General features: G+C 39.4%; 1 protein-coding gene across 3 annotated transcripts in view; it reads left to right on the top strand.

Moving 5' to 3' along the window:
• The first annotated feature begins 2575 nt into the window (after positions 1–2575).
• The window catches only part of LOC102249757 (cytochrome c oxidase subunit 7B2, mitochondrial), a 92193-nt gene continuing 71037 nt past the window's right edge, over positions 2576–23731 (top strand). For 2 of the 3 annotated variants that reach the window (XM_005853126.2, XM_014534270.1), the window contains exon 1: positions 2576–2655. The gene's annotated coding sequence lies outside the window, so the exon portion shown is untranslated. The remainder of the gene's footprint in view (positions 2656–23731) is intronic. The other variant, XM_014534276.1, reaches the window with a different exon arrangement.

Below are 23731 nucleotides of genomic sequence, written 5' to 3'. Positions count from 1 at the left end.
CGGGAACGGGGAGGAGGGGAGTTATGGGGGGGGAAAAAAGAGGAACAAATGTAACCTGAACAATAAAGATTTAATTAAATAAAAAGAAAAAAAGAAAAAAAAAAAAAAAGAAATTTATAATCCAATAATTCAAAAATTGTGCTAATAAAATTCTGATTTTGAAGATTTTCAGATTGCTGTTATTGAAAAAAAAAGCTTGCAATATAGAAAAACATTTAAACTAACTGCTACAAAATCAAGAAATGACCTAATGAAATTCAACTGGCATTTGAATGATGTATAATAGTTAATTTTGAAATTTTATAATTGTACCTCTGAACATATTAATCCATACGAAGACTCTTTTTATGTAGCTCCTATTATAACTGAATTCGTGCATGGATGGGGTCCCTCGGCCTGGCTGGTGATCGAGGCCCATTGGGGCCCATTGGGGCCAGCTGGCTAACTGAGGGAGGGACCATGGGAGGTTGGCCGGCCACTGGAGGTTGGTTGTAGGAGCGTACTAAGCACCAGGGGGTAGCTCCTGTGTTGAGCATCTGCCCCCTGGTGGTCAGTGCACATCATAGCTACCGGCCCGTCATCTGGTTGTAATGGTCACTTAGGCTTTTATATATATCCTATATAATAAAAGGGTAATATGCAAATTGACCCTAACAGTAGAACGACTGAGAATGACTGGTCACTATGACACACACTGACCACCAGGGGGCAGACGCTCAATGCAGGAGCTGCCCCCTGGTGATCAGTGTGTTCCCACAGGGGGAGTTCTGCTCAGCCACAAGCCAGGCTGATGGTACAGCGGTGGTGGTGGGAGCCTCTCCCGCCTCCTCAGCAGCGCTAAGGATGTCAGACTGCAGCTTAGGCCTGCTCCCCGCTGGCAAGTGGACATCCCCCGAGAGCTCCTGGGCTGCCAGAGGGATGTCTGATTGCCAGCTTAGGCCCAATCCCCCGGGGAGCAGGCCTAAGCCAGCAGGTGGTCATCCCCCGAGGGGTCCCAGACTGTGAGAGGGCACAGGCCGGGCTGAGGGACCCCCACCTCCCCGAGTGCACAAATTTTTGTGCACTGGGCCTCTAGTCCTATATAATAAAAGGATAATATGCAAATTGACCAAACAGCTGAACGACTGCTTGCTATATTGTGCACTGGCCACCAGGGGACAGGCTCTCAATGCAGGCGGAGAAGCCGGGCTCATGGCTGGCAAATGCATCGGCGGTGGCAGGAACCTCTCTCGCCTCTGGGGCAGTGCTAAGGACCCCTCAGTGGACATCCCCCGAGGGGTCCCAGACTGTGAGAGGGCACAGGCCGGGCTGAGGGACCCCCACCTCCCCGAGTGCACAAATTTTTGTGCACTGGGCCTCTAGTCCTATATAATAAAAGGATAATATGCAAATTGACCAAACAGCTGAACGACTGCTTGCTATATTGTGCACTGGCCACCAGGGGACAGGCTCTCAATGCAGGCGGAGAAGCCGGGCTCATGGCTGGCAAATGCATCGGCGGTGGCAGGAACCTCTCTCGCCTCTGGGGCAGTGCTAAGGACCCCTCAGTGGACATCCCCCGAGGGGTCCCAGACTGTGAGAGGGCACAGGCCGGGCTGAGGGACCCCCACCTCCCCGAGTGCACAAATTTTTGTGCACTGGGCCTCTAGTCCTATATAATAAAAGGATAATATGCAAATTGACCAAACAGCTGAACGACTGCTTGCTATATTGTGCACTGGCCACCAGGGGACAGGCTCTCAATGCAGGCGGAGAAGCCGGGCTCATGGCTGGCAAATGCATCGGCGGTGGCAGGAACCTCTCTCGCCTCTGGGGCAGTGCTAAGGACCCCTCAGTGGACATCCCCCGAGGGGTCCCAGACTGTGAGAGGGCACAGGCCGTGCTGAGGAACACCCCCCCCCCCCAGTGCATGAATGTTGTGCACCAGGCCTCTAGTAGACAATTAAGACTGGAAACGTAATTGAAATGCATCAACAAACACCAATAATTTTCATTCTATGTTATTTTTAAAGACATTTTTTAAAGTTTCTATTTGACTATAGCTATTTTTATTTTTAGAAAGAATTGAATAACAAAATGAATTTTGAAATGCACTTTCAATAAATTCACCAGTATAACATCGCAAATATAATTTGAGTTAATTTTATTGCCTCCTTTCACTTTCAAGGATCCTAATTCCAACAATATATCATATGGTTACCATAGTAAATAACAACCTGGGATGCTGAGGAGAGGGCACCCCTCAAAGTTCCCTGTGACCCCATGGGATGAAGATGTAGCTGAGAGAAAGCGCCAGGGAGCTGCCAGCAGGCCGCCGTGACCTGGAAGGAAAAGCTCCCTACAGGAGAGACCAAGCAGTATGTCGAGGAGGGGGAACACTTCTTTCCTGCCTGCTGTTTCCTCACTGTGGAGGGACATACATGAGAACAACACCCATAAGGGCTTCTCTTTGCTCCCGTCTTCTGGTGGAGGTGGTGATCTGTTATCCGATTGGTCAATTTGGAAAGCGACAGTTCGTGTGACCCGCCCCTTCCTTTCTGCCTTGGGAGGAGCTGCCAAGAGGAAGTGCCCGTGTGACGCCACCCCTTCAGGCCGCGCGGTTGAGGGAACTTACCTCTGCGCCATCTTCCCTGGGGGCTGCCTGTGACGTCGTTGGTAAATCTCTCTAATTCTGGGGTTCTGTAAACTGTAAGCCACAGCTTTACATATCTCTTCTTGCTGTTGTGAGTAAATATTTTTGTTTTCCTGCTGTTTTTCTTCTGTTCAGTTAAATCCCTTAGAGAAGAGAATGACGTTACCCACTGGACCCTCCTCACTCCCCAGCATCTAGGAAAGAGTAGGGTTAGAGAGAAAACGAAGCCAGAGAGGAAGTCCGTGCTTGGCGGGCTTGTGGGGTAAAGCTCCTGGCCTGCACCCGGCCTGGCTCAAGGGGGAGGTGTGAGACTTGGCCCGTTTGGGACTGAGAACGGACCGCCAGTTTCCGGTTGTAGAGGGTGGTTGCCATTTACGGCGATTTTGCGCACGCGCCAGTGGCTGTTTTTATGTAATCGCACACATATTTCTCTAAAGCAGTGGTTCTCAACCTGGGCTGCACAGTAGAATCACCTGGGAGTCTTTTTAAAATCCTGATTTCTGGGCCTCATCCTCCGGAAATTCTGTTTCTTTGTTACTAATGTTGTGGCCCCCACCCCATAACAAAGAAACAGAATTTCCGGAGGATGAGGCCCAGAAATCAGGATTTTAAAAAGACTCCCAGGTGATTCTACTGTGCAGACAAGGTTGAGAACCACAGCCCTAAAGGCAAGTGTGCGTGCGCGGGGCTGTGAGCGAAGGCCAGGCGAAGGGCCCCGCAGGCCGCAGCTGAACGGAGTGCGGAGAATCCGGTTGTTCCTTCCGGCCCAACAGCTGCGGCCACCTGCCCTGGGACTCCGTGTCCAGGACGTGTTCTCCGAGTCGCCTTGTCCGAGACAAGGGCTTGGCTCCAGTGGGAGTCTTTTCATGCAGCAGCCTTTCCCCGGCCTCAGAGGTTTCCATTGCACCCAGCAGTGCCTGCAGGGAGTGCCTGCAGGGAATAGTCAGTGCCAGGCCTGCCTCGGGTGGGAGCAGGGAAAGTCCGCCCAGATTCTGATCCCTCGCACATTGCTTGACTCCCCATTGGAATCAAGAGAGGGAGCGTTGAAGGGACAAATCCAGGAGTCACGTGACGTGTCCTGGGGTTTAAAAGTTGCTACTTCTTGATCTGAAGTGCCTCTGAATTGGATAATTCTATATGGTTTGACCATGACTTTTTTGGGGGGAGGGGGGTTTGTTTGTTAATCCTCACCTGAGGGTAATGCTTCCATTGATTTTTAGAGAGAGAGGAAGGAAGGAAATGGGGGGCGGAGAGAGAGAAACCTCTATTTGAGAGAGACACATGGATTGGTTGCCTCCCGTCGAAGCTCCTACAGGGACCAGGTATGGGACTGCAGCCCAGGTACTGCCCTTGACCAGGAATCAAACCCCAGACCCTTCGGCGTCTGGGCTGAGGTCTATCCACTGAGCAAAAGGCCAGGGCTGACCATGACTTTCGATTGCTGAGATTCAAACTGTGACTCTGCCCATAGGGGGTTGATGCATATCAAAGTAAAAATAATTAGGGCCCTTCCTGTAAAGAGTATATACCTTCTTACATTGAGAACGAGATACAATTCAATGAAATTATTGCAAAAACAGTGGGAAAAAAATAAAAGGACTTGTGCTTGGAATGCTCTGTTTCTAATGATTTTGCTTAGGAGTTTAAAGTGTTGGAGTAGTTTAAAACAAGTTTCAGGGTTAATATAGAACAATGGAAGAATGAAGCCAAAAGAAAAAAAAATAGACTGGAAGAAAAAACTTTTTTTAGGAGAAAAGGAGAAAATACAAAACTAACTTGACAGAGGTGACATAGAAAATAACTATTTGAATTCAACTACATACCTATAAGAGAGAAATGGAAATTCAAGGCAATCTAAATGCTCTACAACAAGGTATGTTACTAGATTGAAATAGGGGCCCAGCTCCCAAATCTGACTCTTTTTAAAGGAGTCATTTCATTTAAGATTATGCCTCTCTCTCTTTGATTAGAAACAGGAGACTATTGAGAAGTCACAGAAAAGGGATGATGTAAAATATGTTAAAACAGCATCTTAAAATTGGGAAAGACTAGGAAGATCTGTAAAATACACAAAGAAGTATCATTAGGTGATTTTCAAGGTAATACAGTCACTGTAGATTTTTGTATAGGTCTAGCTTATGCCTTGAAGGAGCATGCCAAGAATTGACTCAAGACATGGCTCAGCAAGATGAGGCATATTGAAAGGAGCCAGGCAAGAAAAGGAGTTAAGACTAAGCTTGTATGTACTTGATGTGGGTCTGATGGTAGAAAAATTCCTCCATGGAATTACCCATCTCAAGGAATTAGAAAAGATTTGTTTAAATAGTAGAGGCTTTTAATAGACCCAGAAGCTAATGATTTCATCACTGATGATAGAGATAATTCTGGAATTTAAGAAATAGAGGAATATATTAGAACAAGCTAATGTCTAAAAAAGATAAAAAGGAAAGCATGTATCCATTTCCAGCAAAAAGCAATATTATTTGGAGAGGAGACCAAATTAACGAGCAGCTTAGGCAGTTAGAAACTCAGTTCTTAAACAGATTAAATAGTTAAAAACTTAAAACATTCTGAAAGGTGTAGTTGGAGGATAGGAGAAAATAAAAACTAGAGACCTATTTCCAGGGAAAAATACATTGCATAAAAATGCTATTCAAAATCTGAATAATTCACTGAGAAAAGACTGCCTTAAATGAGCACCTGGAAGAGGTATTCCTTCTCATTGGGCCTTGAGGTGCTCAGGTTTAAGAAGCAATTGTAGCTTCAGTTCAGGAATCTATTGAGAATGATATTCCAGCCATAGCAAATGGGATAAGAGAGTAACCCTCCCTCAGAGGCAGTTTAGCAATTCCATACCAAGAGTTAGGGGAAGAAGCACTGTCGTAAGTATAGGATTGAAAATACCTGCTTACTGGAGATAAGTAAGCCCTGTTTCATAAGATGGTCTCTGATTCCAGCAGTAACAGAGCCAGAAACGGGGTTATAGGAGGGAATGAAAATGAGGATTTTAAAACATTTTTCATGTACAAATAAAATCTGGTGATTTTTATTATAAATATTTAAACTTTTATGGAAGAAAGGAATGTCTCAAATGTCATTCTTTGAGAGAGATAGCAGTATGTCAGCTAAGTGATTTTGCTCCCACATATGATGAATCCATAGTGTCAGAGTTAATGTATTAATAGACATTTTCTCTAATCTGTGACACACAAACTGAAAAGCATTCTGGTAAAGCTGAAATCAAGAATATTTTCAGGTCCCCTTCCTTTAGATGCTATTCAATGTTGGCTTTTGAGGACACATTGAGTTTTTTTGTTTGTTTTGTTATAACTATTCTAAGCTCAGGGAATGACTTACATTTAAATTTCATGGGTGTGGGCCAGTTTTGTTAAGTTTATATATTTACTTAGTATTGTTTTGAACCATACATCCAAAGCTAACAAAGTAATAGTTCAAAAACTAAAGTTATATATATTAAAAAGTATATATTGACAAATCTTAATTCTTATTTTGCCCCCTGCAGCTTTTACTTGTTTAGTTGTTTAATGAGCACTTCTATAATACTAGCACTGTCCTATGTACTTTGCAAATGTTAATTCATTTATTTCACATATATTAACCCTATGTGTAAGAATTTATATAATTTCTATTTTATAGATAGGCTTATAACTGAACCCAGGTTTTGCTGCCTGCCACAATAAAAGCCAAACTTCTGAGATAGGTGCTGTGAGAAGGAAAGAGGTTTATTCAAGTGCCAACCATCATGAGAAGATGGGGGACTCTTGTCCCAAAGCCCATCTTAACATCTCAGTGCAGGCAGGAATTTTTATCAGAAAGGAGAGGGAAAGCAGAACAATGAAATCGGGGAGTGAGCTGTGGACGTGCAGGCAGTGTTCTTGCTGGTCCTAATATAGATCTTTAACATCAGCCAAGTCTGGAGTCCAAGCTGCCCCAGGCCCAGGACACCCTGTTTCTGCAATCTGGTAGAAAAAAAAAAGGCTGTTAGCGTTTTATGGTAGGCATGACTAACCTTTGTCTTAAGGCATACATTCTGTTTTCTGACCGAGGGAGATATATTATTATTATATATTATTTAATTAAGAAGGTTATTTTGTTAGCATAAAGATTTTGTGTAGGATGTACAGGATATATAGACTGTGCAGGATGACTTCCCTGCACATGGAGATGGATTTTCATGGTCGCCATTCTTGAGTTGGCCATCTGGGCATATTTATCAGCTGAATTATTTTTGAGGCCAGGCTGCTTCCTAGGTTCACACAGGAATGGAAACTCCTGAAATTATACTAAAAAAACACCCCACCACAAACAACTTTTAGCATGCAAGATCCAGTTTTGAGGAAAATAAGGTTAGAGTAACAAGCTGGGTAAATCACATTTACTAAGATTAACATGGGTAGCTTTATATATATATATATATAAACTAGAGGCCTGGTGCATGGATCCATGCACATTGAAAGGAAATTAATTAGAAGAAATATTTTAGAGGCCGGGGAGGGACCGTGGGAGGTTGGCTCCAGGGCATGTCTGACCTGTCTTGCCTAGTCCAGCCGATCAGGCTGGACCCCAGCAGCAAGCTAATCTACTGGTCGAAGCATCTGCCCCCTGGTGTTCAGTGCATGTCATAGCGACTGGTCGAATGGACAAATGAATGGTTGGACACTTCTTATATTAGGCTTTTATTATATAGGATTCTTTCGTAAGCTTACTTTGTTAGTACATTCTCATTTTTGTTCTGTTCTATGGCTAGTTAGACTAACCTAAGTAGTATAGCCCATTCATTCCCCATTGCAGGTTCACAGAGGTTACTTAATTTGTATGTGACAGAGAAAGACCCAGGCATCTGGTTCTGGTCAGACTAATTTAGTAGGTCCTGTAGTATGTATGCCTCTTGAGTCATTTTTTTTTAAGTACAAATACATGCATATTTAGATATATATTCTTAATTTTTCCTTTTCTCTAGAAAAGAAAGCAAATTATACACTGTTTTTCACCTTTTTCTTTCTTTTTTTTTCTCAACATCAATCATGTTTTCTGGAAATATTTACACAAGAGTATGTAAAGAGCTCATTCTTTTTTATAGCTGCATAATATTAATATTTTATCTGACTATATCACAGTTTATTTAAACATTCCCCTATTGATGGACACTGGTGATTTCCATTGTTTTGCAATTACAAATAGTGTGATAATAAGTAAATTTACATACTTGTCATTTTTGGCAGGTATATCTGTAGTATAAATTTTTAGAAATTGGATTGCATCAAAAGATAAATCCATATTTAGTGTTCTTCATATATTGCCAAGTTCCATAAATCTTTTACCATTTTGCATTCTTACAACATGAGAATTATGCTTCATCATAGCCTCATCCACAGAGTATTATGAAATTGTTAGATTTTTGCCAGTCTGATAGGTGAAAGAGGTTATTTTAGTGTTGTTTTAACTTGTATTTATTATTTAATAATACAATATGAATGAGTTGAATATTTTTTCATTTTTGTAAGGGCTATTTTTCTGTGAATTGGCTCTCATGTTCTTTACCCATTTTCTAAGAAGCTTTTAGTGTTCTATTTTTGTTCAATATGTAGTTACTCTTGCCTGTGATGTTAGTTTCTATTATATTTTTCTAAGTGAGTCATTTGTCTTTTGACTGTACTTATTTTTTAATATAGTGAAATATATCAGTACTGTATTTTTTTTAAATTTCAATTTACATTAAATATTATTTTATATTGCTTTCAGGTATACAGCATAGTGGTTAGATATTCATATACTTTACAAAGTGTTCTCTCTGATATTTATAGTACCCACCTTGCACCATACATAGTTATTACAATATTATTGACTATATTTCCTATTCTGTAACTTCCAATTTGTGCTTCTTAACCCTTTCATCTTTCACCTAGTCCCCTTTCCCTCCTCCCCTCTATGAACTATCAGTCTGTTCTCTATATCTATGAGTCTGCTTCAGTTTTGTTTGTTCTCTAGATTCAGTACCATATTTTCTTTTATGGGTTTTGAATCATATTTAGTAATGTCGTTCACATGCCACGTTTGTAAAGTGTTGACCCTGAAAAAGAAGATACTTACTAAGAAGCTCCTGGTCCAAATTGTGGTTTCCTGTTGGAATTGAATTGACACCATTGGTTGACGAAACAAATTTGTGTGTTTTCTTTCCTTACTTTCATGGTTTATTTTTTACATTTAAATCGTTAATTCTTTTTTGAGTTTATTAATCTCATGGATTATAATATAGATTCAACTTTATCTTTTTTCCAGATTCTTTGAACTCTTTAAAATATAGTTAGTAAAAACTTGTTTTTGACATGATATAATTTCTCAATCTCTGAAGGAACTCTACCCATTCCAGGCATTGAGAATGCCTTTGAGAGGAAGTAAAAGAAGAAATTTGTCAGGATGAGTTTGGGACTTTCACTTAAATAGTCCAATGTTAAGGTCTTTGAGCTGTAGTTTACACAAGCTTGAGAATTTGGTTATAGACTGTAATTCCTTTGAACTTGAATGGTTTTTTGTATTATAACTTTCATGGTGATTTGATTTTTGGACTTTTGTTTTTCCTTGGAAATTTAATAATTTAAAAAGATTATTTTAAAATTTGGGATATCTCTATAATATCAGAATTTTATTATTTGAACTTAAGCCATTTGATTTAATTATAGGACCTCTGATAGAAATGCTGGATAATATTCTGATCATAACTTGGGAAAAGAAATAGAATTTGGAATAAATTTTCAACTTTAGATATAGAATGACTACAAATTTAATTTAATTAATGTGATTTTTGACCTATGTTGGAGGATTCCAGGCTGAAAAATATGAATTGCCAATGGTGGTCCCAGAAGGATAATCAAAGTCATAGGTGAGACAGCTGACTGATAAAGGTAGGAGCAGGAAAAGTCATGATAGGCTGCTGATTCCTTTCTCAGGAGGGAAGCTACTCCCCTCTCTGAGCTGAAGCTTAATGATTAATTCCAATGGTTTAGGACAGTGGTCGGCAAACCGCAGCTCGCGAGCCACATGCGGCTCTTTGGCCCCTTGAGTGTGGCTCTTCCACAAAATACCACGTGCGGGCATGCATGTACAGTGCGATTGAAACTTTGTGGCCCATGCGCAGAAGTCGGTATTTTGTGGAAGAGCCACACTCAAGGGGCCAAAGAGCCGCATGTGGCTCGAGAGCCACAGTTTGCCGACCACTGGTTTAGGAGAACAGAATGCTGGAGAAAATGGTATGTGGGAAGGATTGTAGGACACTTCCTCCCCACTTCTGATGTTTCCTTTCATGTATAAGATCCATTGTTATAACATGCCTGGCCTCTCACCTAATTTCTACCTGAGTAGTTAAGGGAGTTATATTGATAAATATAAGTGAATTTGAATTGACAAAAAGAAACTGGGAGACCTTCTCCCTTTGTTTTTGGGATTGAGAGGAGGGGGAGAGAGCCTAGAGTTCTACTTTTATTGAGGTTGAGCTTGGGGGCCTAGGGTTTTGAGGGCTCACTCTAGGGGTGAGTTTAAAATTTAAGAATGGGACTTTAAAGCATGGGAAGAGAGAAAACAAGCAGCCCAGTCAGTTATCTAAATCAATCAAGATCTGTAAAACAAAGGAAACTGAGGTGTGGCCTGTCGCCTTATCTAGTTCTGTCCATGGAAATGTGTTTATTCCAGATAGCCATCTTTGAAGTGGATGTCTTGGCAATCAAATCTCACTTAGATCAGGCACTTGCATTATAAAAAAGGGAAAAACCAGATGTCAGGGCTTACACTCTATGTGGTCAGCTGTGTCAAATTTTGATGAAGTAAAAGAAAAAGAGGTCTGAGAAGGCCTCACTAATCTTGTGGCTTAAATAATAGCTAAGGTGGGGTCGTTTGTGAAATGAAGAGGCCTGTAATGTAAATTTGCACATTAAATTAGGTCACCAATTATTGCAGAATTATCAGGTGAGTTGAGAGGGAGCTATTTAATTTGAGCAGTGTAGACAGGAAGAAGTGTGGGTAGTAATGGCAGAGCAGCGCTGAGTTGGCAGCTATATGGGCTATCCTGAGGGGGTGCTTGAGAAAATTTGAGAGGGTCATAATGGACTGGTTCCTAAACTAGTGTCTTCTGGTACTACTGTGGACACATTACTACTCTGTTTCTTAACAGAAGCCCAAGTAATGTTTGTCCTTTGAGTGGGGATAAAGTACAAGTGACAGAGCAATACAACTTTTTCTAATATTCAAGAGGGTGAATGCTAAGCATTCTCCTGTTATAGAAAGACCCCAAATAAACAGGTGTTGGATTGATCTTTTTTTTTTTTTTAATATGGATAAAACTAAGAAGAAATCTGGAGAGTTATCAAGTATTTTTCTGTCTGAAGACTTGAAATAAAAGTGGTTGTAGGGGAAGAGGAGAAGGGAGTTGGAACCTTAATTTTACAAAATAGCTGGCAGTTCTTGACAGGGCCCACAGCCTGAGTGACCTGTATTTCCAGACAGTTGCCCCTGTCTTGACCTTGTTTGTTTCTGGTTCTATTGTCTGTGCCCTGGGGTGAGGCTAAGGACAAAGGACAATTGGAAAGCAGGCCATGGCCTACAAAATAAGCCCTCAATTGTCATTTTAATGGTTGTACCATTTTACCTTAATTTAATTTCCCTACCTCCAAGAATATATCTTGTTCTGTAAGTTCACAAGCTGACACATCATCCAGAGAGACTATTTATTTTCCCTATCTTCACACAAAGGCTGAGATTATTCTTGCATCAGTAATCAAGATCTTCTGTCTTTGGGTTGCAAAGAAAATGCATTTAACTGTAGTACTTGAAAGAGAAAATTGAAATTTGTCTACAGATGATAAAACACATTTCCCTCGTTTCAATTCTGTCTACTCATATCAGCTGAACTGCATTAATAAAAACAAAAGGTGCCTGTTGCTTGCTATTTGCAGAAAATAAATAATTCAGTTGCCCAGAACTGTGTATTAGATATATTGAGGTTTATTCCTATTATAGACCCTTGTGTTGTTAGTACATTTCTCCTCCCTCCCCTTCCCCCTTCCTCCTCCTCCTCCTCCTCGTCGTCCTCCTCCTCCTCATAGCATGGTACAAAATGAACCAGGGAAAATAGTCCCCAGAGGAAGTTTTTCCCACTAGCTTTAATAGCAGAGCAATTGTGAATCTTTGAGAAAAATGATCAAATCTCAAGTGTGATTAGCTTGTCTCTCTGCTTGTTGTAACCTTTTTACATTACTGGTGTAATTGTTTTAGGAAACAATTCTGTACACTTATTAGCATGCCTAATTCTAGCTTTAATTATTTATTGCATTTATTGGGTATGCAAGTCATGAAATTGCCACTGGGTATATTTTCCAATAGCACAATCGACGCAATAATGCAAGGCATCTAAAAATAAAAGTAGGTTGGTACCTCTGAGATAGAGATTTCCATAAACAAAGGGCATATTGCAGATTTTTCTTTTTTCCCAATCAGACAATCTCATGGCATGCTGATTGTGAAACCATAGTCAAATTTATGGAAATGCAAAGGTAAGGACAAAATAAAAGTTCATTCTCATGTATATTCAATAATAATTCTTTTTAGCCAGCCCTGTAACAGGAGGCCAGTGGCACAAGTCTAGGCAAATTGTGAAGTAGGAATAGTTTATCTACCTCTACCTCCTCTTTGTGGGTGTAATGATGTCCTCATCTCTAGAGGCCTCACAGATTTTTCCCTCCCCTCCAAAATTATTTATACTCAAGAGAAGGTGAAAGTCATTCACATGGAGGTTTAACTGATTAACATGTTGATAGTACAATAGAAATAACTCTTTGAGACCAAGCAGCCCTAATTATAAGCCTACTTTTAATCATTTTTCCTAGCTCGATGACTTTAAACAATAATTTTTATCTCAGGAAGATGTGGATTTGGTGCAGCCTGAAGCTTATACAATTTTGGGATCCCTTTATAAAAATTTATGTATATAAATTTAGGTAAGGCAGTAAATATTTGTAATTACATATAAAAAGTATAAATACAATAAAACCTCCTAAAATAAATTTGTCTAGAAAAAAATTATTTCTGCAATTGTGGTAGGCAGTTAGACAGACATGAGCAGAGTAAAGATTATGGGCCAGGTACAGAAGGTTACCAGGGCGGAGAGTCTCTGGTAACAAGGACCTCACCCCAAAGATAATGATCTCGGAGTCCTGGAGCAAAGACATCAGCTTACATTAAATTTAAGCTGGAGATGGAGCCCGAAACCCCTTACCATTACCTCCCCTTACCATTACCTTCCTCTCTCCTAAGCTCCAAGGGCCCTTCTTTTGCCTCTGTTAACTTGTTTCCTGAGCCCATTTCCTCTACCTCTCACTTATACTTCTGTGACTTTCTAAATAAATTTTCTCTGTTGAACCTTGGCTTGACTTCTTTCTTAGCCAGAACTCAAGTATTGAGGTTGCTGAATAAAAGTCCAGTCTGACCAGATCGTTATAACACCTGGTGCCATTCTCACCATCGCCAACACAACAACAAATCAAAAATACCTTCCCATAATAACTAGTGATCTGGGGATAACAATGTCCTATTCTGGTCATATTTTCCAAAGATTTGGAGGCTACTTTGATTTTTTCTTCTTCTAATGGTTATTTTCCTAACAATGGAAATTCACATGGGGAAGAAAGGCAAAGATTTGGGGTAAAACAGTCAGGCACCATTGAGTAAATCACCTCTTCAAGTGCTCTAAGCTCTGCTTACTATATAAACTGATGGCAGGTCCCCAAAGTAACTCTCATGCAAGGGATGCTTGTCCTTGGGTGCTTCAGTTCTTGTATCATGGTATCGTGGATAATAGGAACAAACATAAGTGACAGTAATTTTTAAAATGTTCACTTATACTGTCTACCTGTATTAACTCCTGTGACATTCCTGAGAGACTTGTCCCACAAACATTATAAAAAATGTCAGTGAAGTTTGGTAAACACTTGTGTGATTCTGCTTTTCATTTCTTTTTAGACTATATACAGAGTTAGCAAGAGGAAGTCCTTGACTCTCCTGGGAGGAAAAGTGTTGACATTGAGGCGTTCAGAAGGCACTTCTTTGGTACCTTTGGGTTGTATTCATTGTAGTCCTTAGTATTTGCCTCTCCTGAAGGATGCCCAACAATAGCTAAAAATAGATTTAACTGCTAGGGTGAAAGAGTAAGGAAATAAACAAATGCTAAGAGGTCCACTGCACAGAGCAGGAACAAAAGAAGCCTGCTTACATCTGAGCCTCATTTTCTCTTCACTGCATCAGAATAACATGCCTGCAATTTAATTCGGTTTTACAATGCTCATAATCAAGCTCCACTTTCAGGATGTGTTACCTGGAAAAATTTGTTGTCTCTTCAACTTGTGCTGAATCCAATGTAATTCCCTGGTGACACAGGCTGGAGGAAAAGGGAAGAAACAAGAGTGGGCTCAGAGCTAAACAAACTAATCCATAATGGGATGGCATAGTATTCATTAGTCTATTACATAGATGTCAAAGAGATAGGGAAAACTTAAATTTAATGTACTGATAAGCTGATCTCTTTGCTCCAGGGCTCTGAGATCAGAAATAAGACCAGCGAACTTTACATACTTGGGGACGGAGCCCGAAACCAGGGCATGTGCCGTGACCTGGAATTGAATCATGACCTCCTGGTTCATAGGTCGACACTCAACCACTGAGCCACGCCAGCTGAGCCAAAGTGTATTCTTTTAGTCACATTGTTCAGTTGACTTTGGGGGATCTTTCTTCTCATCTTCTTGTCTCGTTGCTGCTCCCTTTCAGTCCTTTCTGCCCGATCCTTTGCCTTAAATGCTGAAGCGTCCCAGGACTCTTTCCTTCTTTTGATGCATTCACTTCCTAGGTTATCTTTTAATTACCATCCTTACACTGAAGGCTCCCCAGATTCTATATCTGGCCTGAATCTTTCCCCTGTACTTGAGACCCATATCTAACTGCCAATACAAAACATACCCTAACTTGAATTCTCCCCCCCTCTCCCCCAAATCTGTTTCTCCCATAGTTTTCCCCTTCAAATTAATGGTAACATCTAGTTGCTCAGGTCAGAAACTTTTGAATCACCCCTGATGTCACTCTTTATTTCACATCTCACATCAGTAAAACTGTTGTTTGTACACATTTGAAATTTATTTGGAATCTCACCACCTCTCTCCATTTCTATTGTTACCACTTTCATTTAAGCCATTACCATCTCTAGCCTGGACTCTGACTTTATCCTCCTACTCCTTGTATTTACTCTTATCCCCCTTTACCTATATTCACCCAGGATCAGAAAGAGCCTTTTAAAATGTAAATATGCTACTACCCTCTGAATAGAAACCCTCTGATGATTTTCTGTTATATTCAATATAAAGTAAAAAATCCTTACTGTGACCCAAAGGCCTTATATTATCTGACTGCAAACTAACTAGTTTTCACCTTACTGGCTATTCTCCAGCTGCTCTACTAATTGCTAGAAGGACTCTACCTTAGAGTCTTTGCACTTGCTGTTCCCTCTGTCCAGAATGATCTTCATCTAAATGTCCACATGGTTTGCTCTTTTTTAAAAAATATATATTTTATTGATTTTTCACAGAGAGGAAGGGAGAGGGATAGAGAGTTTGAAACATCGATGAGAGAGAAACATTGATCAGCTGCCTCCTGCACACCCCCTACTGGGGATGTGCCCGCAGCCAAGGTACATGCCCTTGACGGGAATCGAACCTTCAGTCTGCAGGCCGATGCTCTATCCACTGAGCAAAACTGGTCAGGGCTACATGGTTTGCTCTTTTACTTCATTTAGTCTTTGTTTAATTGACAGGTTGTCAGATAAAACTTCACAGCTACCTGCACTGGTCAAGGTAGCACCTTTCCCCTGCTTTATTTTTCTTTATATATTTATTTATTCCCTACATCTCCCAGTAGAATATAAGATCTCTGTGGGAAGCAACATGGTCTGATTTGTCCTCTTTTATATATCCAGAGTCTAAAATGTTCTGGCATTAGGTAGACATTGAGTAAATATCTAGGGAATGAATGAATAAGGCATAATTAATGTTTTAGGAGTGCCATTTGCTTTAGAGCAGCATTCTTTCTGTTGGGATAGGTAAAGGGAGTATATCCATGGTTAAATCCATTATAATTCTCAGCCAGTTGCCAGACCCAGCTTTTAGCAGCTAATCTGTACTGGAACAGAAGCCAAATCCATGTGATTATTAAAACATATCATGTACTAAGGGACGCCTAGACTTAGGTTACTTTTCTACTTAGACACACAGGGTAGCTAACAAAGCTTCAGGACACATTTCAGGTTCTGCTTAGTGGAGGCTTAAGTCTGCTGTCCTACTGCCTTCAGCTAGATTCATTATTTCTGGAGTTGGGAGCTGGGCTCAGCTGGCGGTGAGTTAGAAATTTCAAAGCTTAGGTGAATTTCCTAGCATGCAAGCTACTGGCATTTATTTCTTTGTCGAAATCATTTTTCTCTAATAAAAGTAATACAGATTGAACTAATGAGGAAACATTGGAAACAACAGTAGTAGAAAAAGCAGAAAAGTAATTATTCAAATTTCCACTCCTCAGAAACAAACATTGTTAACATTTTGATGTGTTATCAGTTTTATTGTTTGTGCATATTTTTACAGAATTGGGGTAAGCCAACAATATTTCTGTTCAGAGTCCTTTATTCCTGTTCTAAAATATAAGAGGATTTGACTTTGTGCCCTCATTATGAACTGCTCCTTAGGAGGCATCCTTTTACATGAAATTACTAGTAAAATTCACTCTTTCCATGTGCTTGAATGTACATTTGTCCATTTTGTCAGACCTTTGTAGTCTCTCTTTAAGAGAAGAGAAGCCTGATTCGACACACCAGAGCATATTGGAAAACAGAATTCATTCAGTGAAAATAGGAGAGAGTAGTACTGTGGGATCAGGCTTGGTGGACATGGGGAAGAGTCTACTGCTAAGATTGTTTGTGACAATCTAAATCCAGGGAGCAGGTGGCAGGTCACTAATAGCACCACGCCAGACCTAACAAGTATGAATGTTAAGTCCTAGCCAAAGAGAATACAGAAAATAAGCAAAGCGGGTGATGGAAATGTGGAAACTTTTTATGAGTAGTTTAACTACTTCTACCAAGTGCATCTTTCTCTATGTGTTTGTTTAATTAACACACTATCATTGTAGGAACACCAAAAAGTACAGATACATAGCTGTCCACTTACCTTAAAGATTATCTGTTGGTGCTTGCTTTTTGATTTCGGTGAGGGTGTTGGCAGTGAAACAGCACCAGATGTTAGACCTTGGTTTAACAACTTTGGTATTTCAGTTCTGGCTAAGAAAGAATTCAGAGTCAAGACTCAGATATAGCCGAAACCGGTTTGGCTCAGTGGATAGAGCGTCGGCCTGCGGACTGAAAGGTCCCAGGTTCGATTCCGGTCAAGGGCATGTACCTGGGTTTGCGGGCACATCCCCAGTAGGAGATGTGCAGGAAGCAGCTCATCGATGTTTCTCTCTCATTGATGTTTCTAACTATCTCTCTCCCTTCCTCTCTGTAAAAAATCAATAAAATATATTTTAAAAATAAATAAATAAGTAAAAGACTCAGATATAAGCAAAAGTTTACTTAGAAAAATCACAGAAGTTGGAGAAGTGAGCTGTGGAAGAAGTGATCCAGCTGAGCTGTGTGGGTTCAGGGAACAAGTTATAGAGGCAAAAGAAGAGCACTTGGAGCTCAGAGAAAAGAAAGGCAAGGATACGTGCACCTGGGGGAAGAAGAGAGGGAAAGGCTCTTCATGCTCCAGAGAGAGGGTGTGCCAGGGAAAGAAGGGGGTGGGGAAAGGTGCTGGTGTGGTCTAGAGAGAGAGCTACGCTGGGTCCTCCATTTTGAAGGTTTTTATTCCTCAGGGGAGAATCTCAATAGAATATCCATCAGCTTTTCTAGTTTGTGGCCTTTCAGGGCTGTGGTCTCTACTGATTGGTGGGCCCCAGTGGAGGGAGTCATTAGTCACCACACCTGGTCCTGATGTCAGCCACGGCCTGGCTCTGTCTGATGTTGCTGCTTGCTGGACCTGGAGCTGAAACACAACTGAGGCCTAGATGTTATCTCTAGTTTGACCAAAACTCTATCTCTGTGGTCAATAGACCCAAGGCTTTGTTCCTAAGAACAAAGGCCAGAACTTCATTGTCTTGAGGACTTAATGCTTAAGGGAGTGCATGCAAGGGCTTTTATGAGAGTCCTCTGAGGCTATTTTCCAGCCTCCTTGCTCTCCTCTATGGGGGTCTACCACAGGGCTAGCAATATTTCAGGGGAAGAAAGGTCAGGGGAGGATCCAAACTGCATGACCATTGATATGAAAGGTCAGGGGGTCTAAACCACATGATCAGAGATAAGCTAGAGGAGGAAAGGTCACCTGGGGTGAGGTCCCACCCTACAATTGTCCATTGATAGGCACCTGGGGCTTTCTGCCCTGGTGACTTACCATTCCTGGCCTATTCTTCTTACTCTGCTCATACCTGTCTAACTGCCTACTACAGGGGGACTAGGGGAGGAGATAGAATTGGGAATTGGAGGAAATATAAACAAGAGAAATAGGGAAGATAGAGCATTGCCATATAATCATTCAAAAAGAAATATAGTAGTCTGTCATCTTTAGAAATGTAGTAACTTATCCCTGTTACTTGACTAGCTATGTGTTACTTTTGTGATTTGAAACAAATCTATTTTTAAAATATTCTTAAATTGGTATTAACAAACTGGAAATAAACCAGGATTTAAATATGCTTATTTCCTATAATCCCAGAGGGATTCATTGAAGTCTTGGTGGAATGCATTCTATTACTTGAAAGCACCTCTCTGAGATACCAAAGCCTTTATCTCAAAGGAGAGCACTAAGCTCTGGTGGCACCTTCTAAGGGACACCACTTTACTACTCCTGCTATTCGTCTAATGCAGTGATGGCGAACCTATGACACACATGTCAGAGGTGACACGCGAACTCATTTTTTTGATTGATTTTTCTTTGTTAAATGGCATTTAAATCTATAAAATAAATATCAAAAATGTAAATCTTTGTTTTACTATGGTTGCAAATATCAAAAAATTTCTATATGTGACACGGCACCAGAGTTAAGTTAGGGTTTTTTGAAATGCTGACACGCCGAGCTCAAAAGGTTCACCATCACTGGTCTAATGCATAGTGTGCAGCATGTGAGTTATTATTTATCAGGGAAGTTCTGACTGTTACTGTGAAATGTTGTTCTCCAGATGTTTGAGTCATTAAGAATGATGTCAGCACAGCAAGTAGGCCTTCCATTTTGGTCATCAATGCCTTCAGCAGGGGTTGGCAGCCTACTGGTTTTGGCCTGATTAATAGCTCCAAGTGGAAATGAGCCATGTCCAGGAGGTGGCAAAGAAATCCCTGTACTAGGCCAAGTCCTGCCCTTGTTTTCATTCTCCAAACTGCCTGCAGGGGGCAGAGGTTTAACTCTGCTGGGGTGAGGTGAATAGGAAAGAGTCAGGTAGAAAGACTGCCTGCTCCTTATGATTTTCAAATAAGATTTGATTATCTTATATTTCTGGGATATTTATTTTGTAAAGTAGTTTTATGTACATGATCTTAGATGAAATCTCTGAGCCCTGGGTAGTAGGTTGTGTGCAGATGAAAGACATAAGGCAACCTTTTCCTGTTTTCTCACTGATATCCATTTGGCTAGTAGAATAAATGTTTGTTTCTTAAATGACTGTTTTTTTTGTTTGTTTTATTTTTGGCTGATGCTCTTAGACTAGGAGGACATAATATCTTTCTATGGAAAATGCATGTTAAAATCTATCCCTTCCCTAAAATGCTTCTCAGGAAAAAGTGAACAAAATGAAACAGGAAGATTATGAAGAAGTGATGGGATTAATTTCTCCCTTCCCTTTCTTCCCTTCTTTCTTTTTATTTTTATTGTTGACACTATTACGGATATCCCCATTTTCACCCAGAATAGACATTTCTCCAAACAGGACATTCAAAGGAGCAATAGACATATGAAAAAATGCTCAATGTAAGGAATCATCAATGAGATGCAAATTAAAAACACAATGAGATATCACACCTGCCAGAATGGCTATCATCAATAAATCAACAAACAACAAGCACTAATGAGGATGTGGAGAAAAGGGGAATCCAAGTATACTACTAGTGAGAAATGAAGATTGGTGTAGCCACTGTAGAAAGCAGTATGGAGTTTCCTCAAAAATTAAAAATGGCCCTGGCCAGGTGGCTTAGTTGGTTAGAGCATTGTCCTGTACACCAAAAGGTTGCAAGTTCAATTTATGGTTATGGCACATCCCTGGATTGTGGCCTCAATTCCCAATCTGGACTCATACAGGAGGCAACTGATCAATGTTCCCCCCCCCCCCCAAGTATAAACAAACAAACAAACAAAAAAACATGTCCCTGGGTGAAGATTTAAAAAATATATAATAATAAAATAAAAAATGGATATATTCCACTCCTGGGAATATATCCTGAGATTCCCTAAACACCAATTTGAAACAATATACTAGTATGCAGTCCTATGTTCATAGCAGTGTTATCTACAAAAGCCAAGATCTGGACAGACTCTTTTTTCTTTCATTAGATTTGATTTGTATTTAGTCCTCCTAGATGGGAAACACATTTAATGACTTAATTATTTCTGCCTCTTGTTAGAATTGTAATGCTAATTGTTACAAAAAGGGGGGCCATTACATTTTCAGTTTTAGAGAAGAATTCTGCCTAGAGCATAAAATACCTGTTTGTGATTTTTTTCCACACCAATTAACAGTTCTGTCCAGTAGGTGGACTCCTTTATGTACACCTAGGGGGTTTCTTTTTCCTTTAATCAAATGTTCCTTAAATCTGTGAAACGATGTTTCCTCATATTGAACTTTTGGTTTCACCTGTTTATTATCTGAAAGGCTGAAAATAGATTCTGGGTTACTGCCTGTTCCTATTTGAGAAATAACTTGATAATTAGTTACATTTTTCTTTTAGTTTATATCTTGACATTTTCATTTATAAATCAGGGCTGCTTTGAAGTAGCTAAACTTACCATCTTCATTGAATCCTTTTAAAATAAACTTCCTTTTAAAGATATGTGAATAATTATAATTACTATAATTATATATTGACCCCAAGGACTAATAACTCTATTTATTGTGAAAATAAATATTTTCATAGTTTTCATGGTCATTTTCTTCATATCGTTCTGGAGTAAATGTTGATAATGTTGGGGTTTTTTTTTTTTTTTAACAGGAATCTGGCACATCAGTAATTTTTAAGACAGTCCCTGAAACTTACACTAGTTATATTCCCAGGCTGACCTGAAGTCGGTTTTGGTAGTTTCTCTATGGCCACGCAACAGTTGCAGATCTTTCATCCCTAACTCCTACCTTTCACCCCAGTCCTTTGAAAAGGTAGTTTCACATGGTTTATACACACTGAACTGTTGTTTGCATGGTGAAGTTTCCATTAGTTTATTCAGTACATTTATTCCAGCATGAAAAAGAAATCTCTTGACTCGTAAACCCAATTTTTAAAAAGTGTCATTTAGCTAAGCTTTGTGTGCTGTTTTTCTGTGACTGGGCCAATGGGTCAGTGATGATAGCATGTGTCCTGAAACCAAATTTCTCTAACAATTTATCACCTTCTCTTATATTATAGGTTCCACCTCCAGTGGAAGATTTAAATGCTGAGATAAGTAGGGTGTTATGGGGAATGCAATCTCTTTCCTGTGTTACCAAGCCTAATTTTGAAGTATTTATTCTAGACTGTAAATTTGTTAAAAGAAAGGGTTATATCTTATTCATCTTTGTATTTATCCTACTATCTGATATCAGACACGAGGCATAGCTGAGTAGAATGTCTTTTATTACTTCAAAATTGAGATAACTAGATTTAAAACATTCTATTAAGCAAAATAATTAAGGATCATTGTAGAACAGAAAATTAAAAAACAAGCAAAAATAAACATCAAATGTTTAATACTGTATCAGTTGGTAAATGAGAATTCAGAAAATAGTTCAGTGCAAAAATAATATGGAAAGATAGGGGACTTTGAAAGGACCCAATCAGAGAGATTATTTCCTAAATTAAATTAAATGACCAAGATATATACCAAAATCAAATCTATGGAATTATTTTAATTAAGCATGAAGAAAATAAATGATTGGAATTGTTAAATCAATTGAAAACAATAAATAATTTTCTTCACATGCTTAAACATTTTCTTCTAGAATTAAAAAATTTAATCCAGATGTGATTTTGATTTTAATTATACTTAGGATTGGTACTAGTCTTACCTAGGATTCAGTCTAGAGTATGAAAATATAATACACATTGATTTATTTTTTAGTCAAAAGTTTAAGGTAGAAATTTTATTTCCCACTGCTTATCACAAATAGAACTTGACCCTATTTTATATAAAATTACAACCTTCAAATTTAATTACTCAAGAGCCCATTTAATGAATATGCTGTTCATTAAATGTCTTCCCAATTGCAAAATTCATCAGAAGTAATGAGGAATAGTACAGGTATGCAGTAATAATGATAGTTGAAGACAGATAAAGGGTTAAGACCAGTGGCTATAGTAATATTTAAGAAAATGACCAGGGTTTACTATTAAATTCTTACCCTACTCTGCAAGCTACTATATCAAATGGCATTCAAAAGATTGATTTCTTTTAGGCTTTACCTAATATCCTTTGGGCCTTTGAAATCTGCATGCTACATTGCAAAAAGCTAAGCTTACAGGATGTTCTGTTCAAACTGTACTGTAAAAGCAGAGGAAGTAGTAGCCATAGTCACTATCTTTACCAGAACTTTCCTTGAGCTATTAATGTAAAACTTTCATAATTAAAAGTTTATTTGTAGCCCAGGTTCAATTGGATCCATTAAAATGGTTTATGGTTTAGGGTAATTTGTCAGATACATATAACTATTGGCAGAGTTTAAGGTGCCATATAGACCACATACAGATGTGGTTGAGTAAAGAAATCAATCTTGCCGAAACCGGTTTGGCTCAGTGGATAGAGCGTCGGCCTGCGGACTGAAAGGTCCCAGGTTCGATTCCGGACAGGGGCATGTACCTGGGTTGCGGGCACATCCCCAGTAGGAGATGTGCAGGAGGCAGCTGATTGATGTTTCTCTCTCATCGATGTTTCTAACTCTCTATCTCTCTCCCTTCCTCTCTGTAAAAAATCAATAAAATATATTTAAAAAAAAAAAAAAAAAAAAAAAAAAGAAATCAATCTTTCTCATCTCTTAGTCTCTTTTATCTTTTAGATATGGCAAGAGTAGTGGTGAAGATAAGTCAGGCAAGCTGGGAATCCAAACTTCAGAGTTTAGAAAGAAGAGAGCTTTGGTTGTCAAACAGATCTTTTTGTATCTAAAATTCTGGAACCTTCAGTAAAATTTTTCTGCATAACTACCAATCGATTGAACTAACCACTTGTTCTGAATTTTTCTTGATATATAGTGCCCATGATACTAGAAAGAGAGGAGAGAAACTTTCTATACTGTGGAAGTGGAATTTCCACTTTAATTATTTGATTAAGGTAATGTCTGCCTGATTTCTTCATTGTAAAGTAACTCTTTTCCCTGGTAATAAATATTTTGTTAAAAGATGTGTCTGATTGCTGTCCCAAACTTTTGAACTACTCCATCTAATGTTTTGTTTTAGATCAAGAATGTATATTTAATAATAGTATTTTATTTAAATTTTTGTATGACTCTTCTGGTTAGCAAACAAGGACTCAAAGTATCTACTTTAATAATTTTCTCACAAAATCCCAAAATTACCGAAAAATTGGAAGTCCAGTACAACTAATGCAATTTCCCCTGAACCATTTGTATGTTACGGATTTGATTTTATAAACAAGGACATTCTTCCATGTAATCATGGTTCCACCATCAAAACCAAAAAATCAACCTTGATACAGCCTGAAAATCTCAAATGCTATTCACATTTTTCCAAATACATTATTTATAGCAAAAGGATCCAGTTCAAAATCACATGTCACATTTTG

The sequence above is a fragment of the Myotis brandtii genome, unplaced genomic scaffold, assembly GCF_000412655.1.
Source record: "Myotis brandtii unplaced genomic scaffold, ASM41265v1 scaffold10, whole genome shotgun sequence".
Taxonomy (NCBI): Eukaryota; Metazoa; Chordata; class Mammalia; order Chiroptera; family Vespertilionidae; genus Myotis; species Myotis brandtii.
This window is presented reverse-complemented; position numbering and strand designations above follow the sequence as displayed.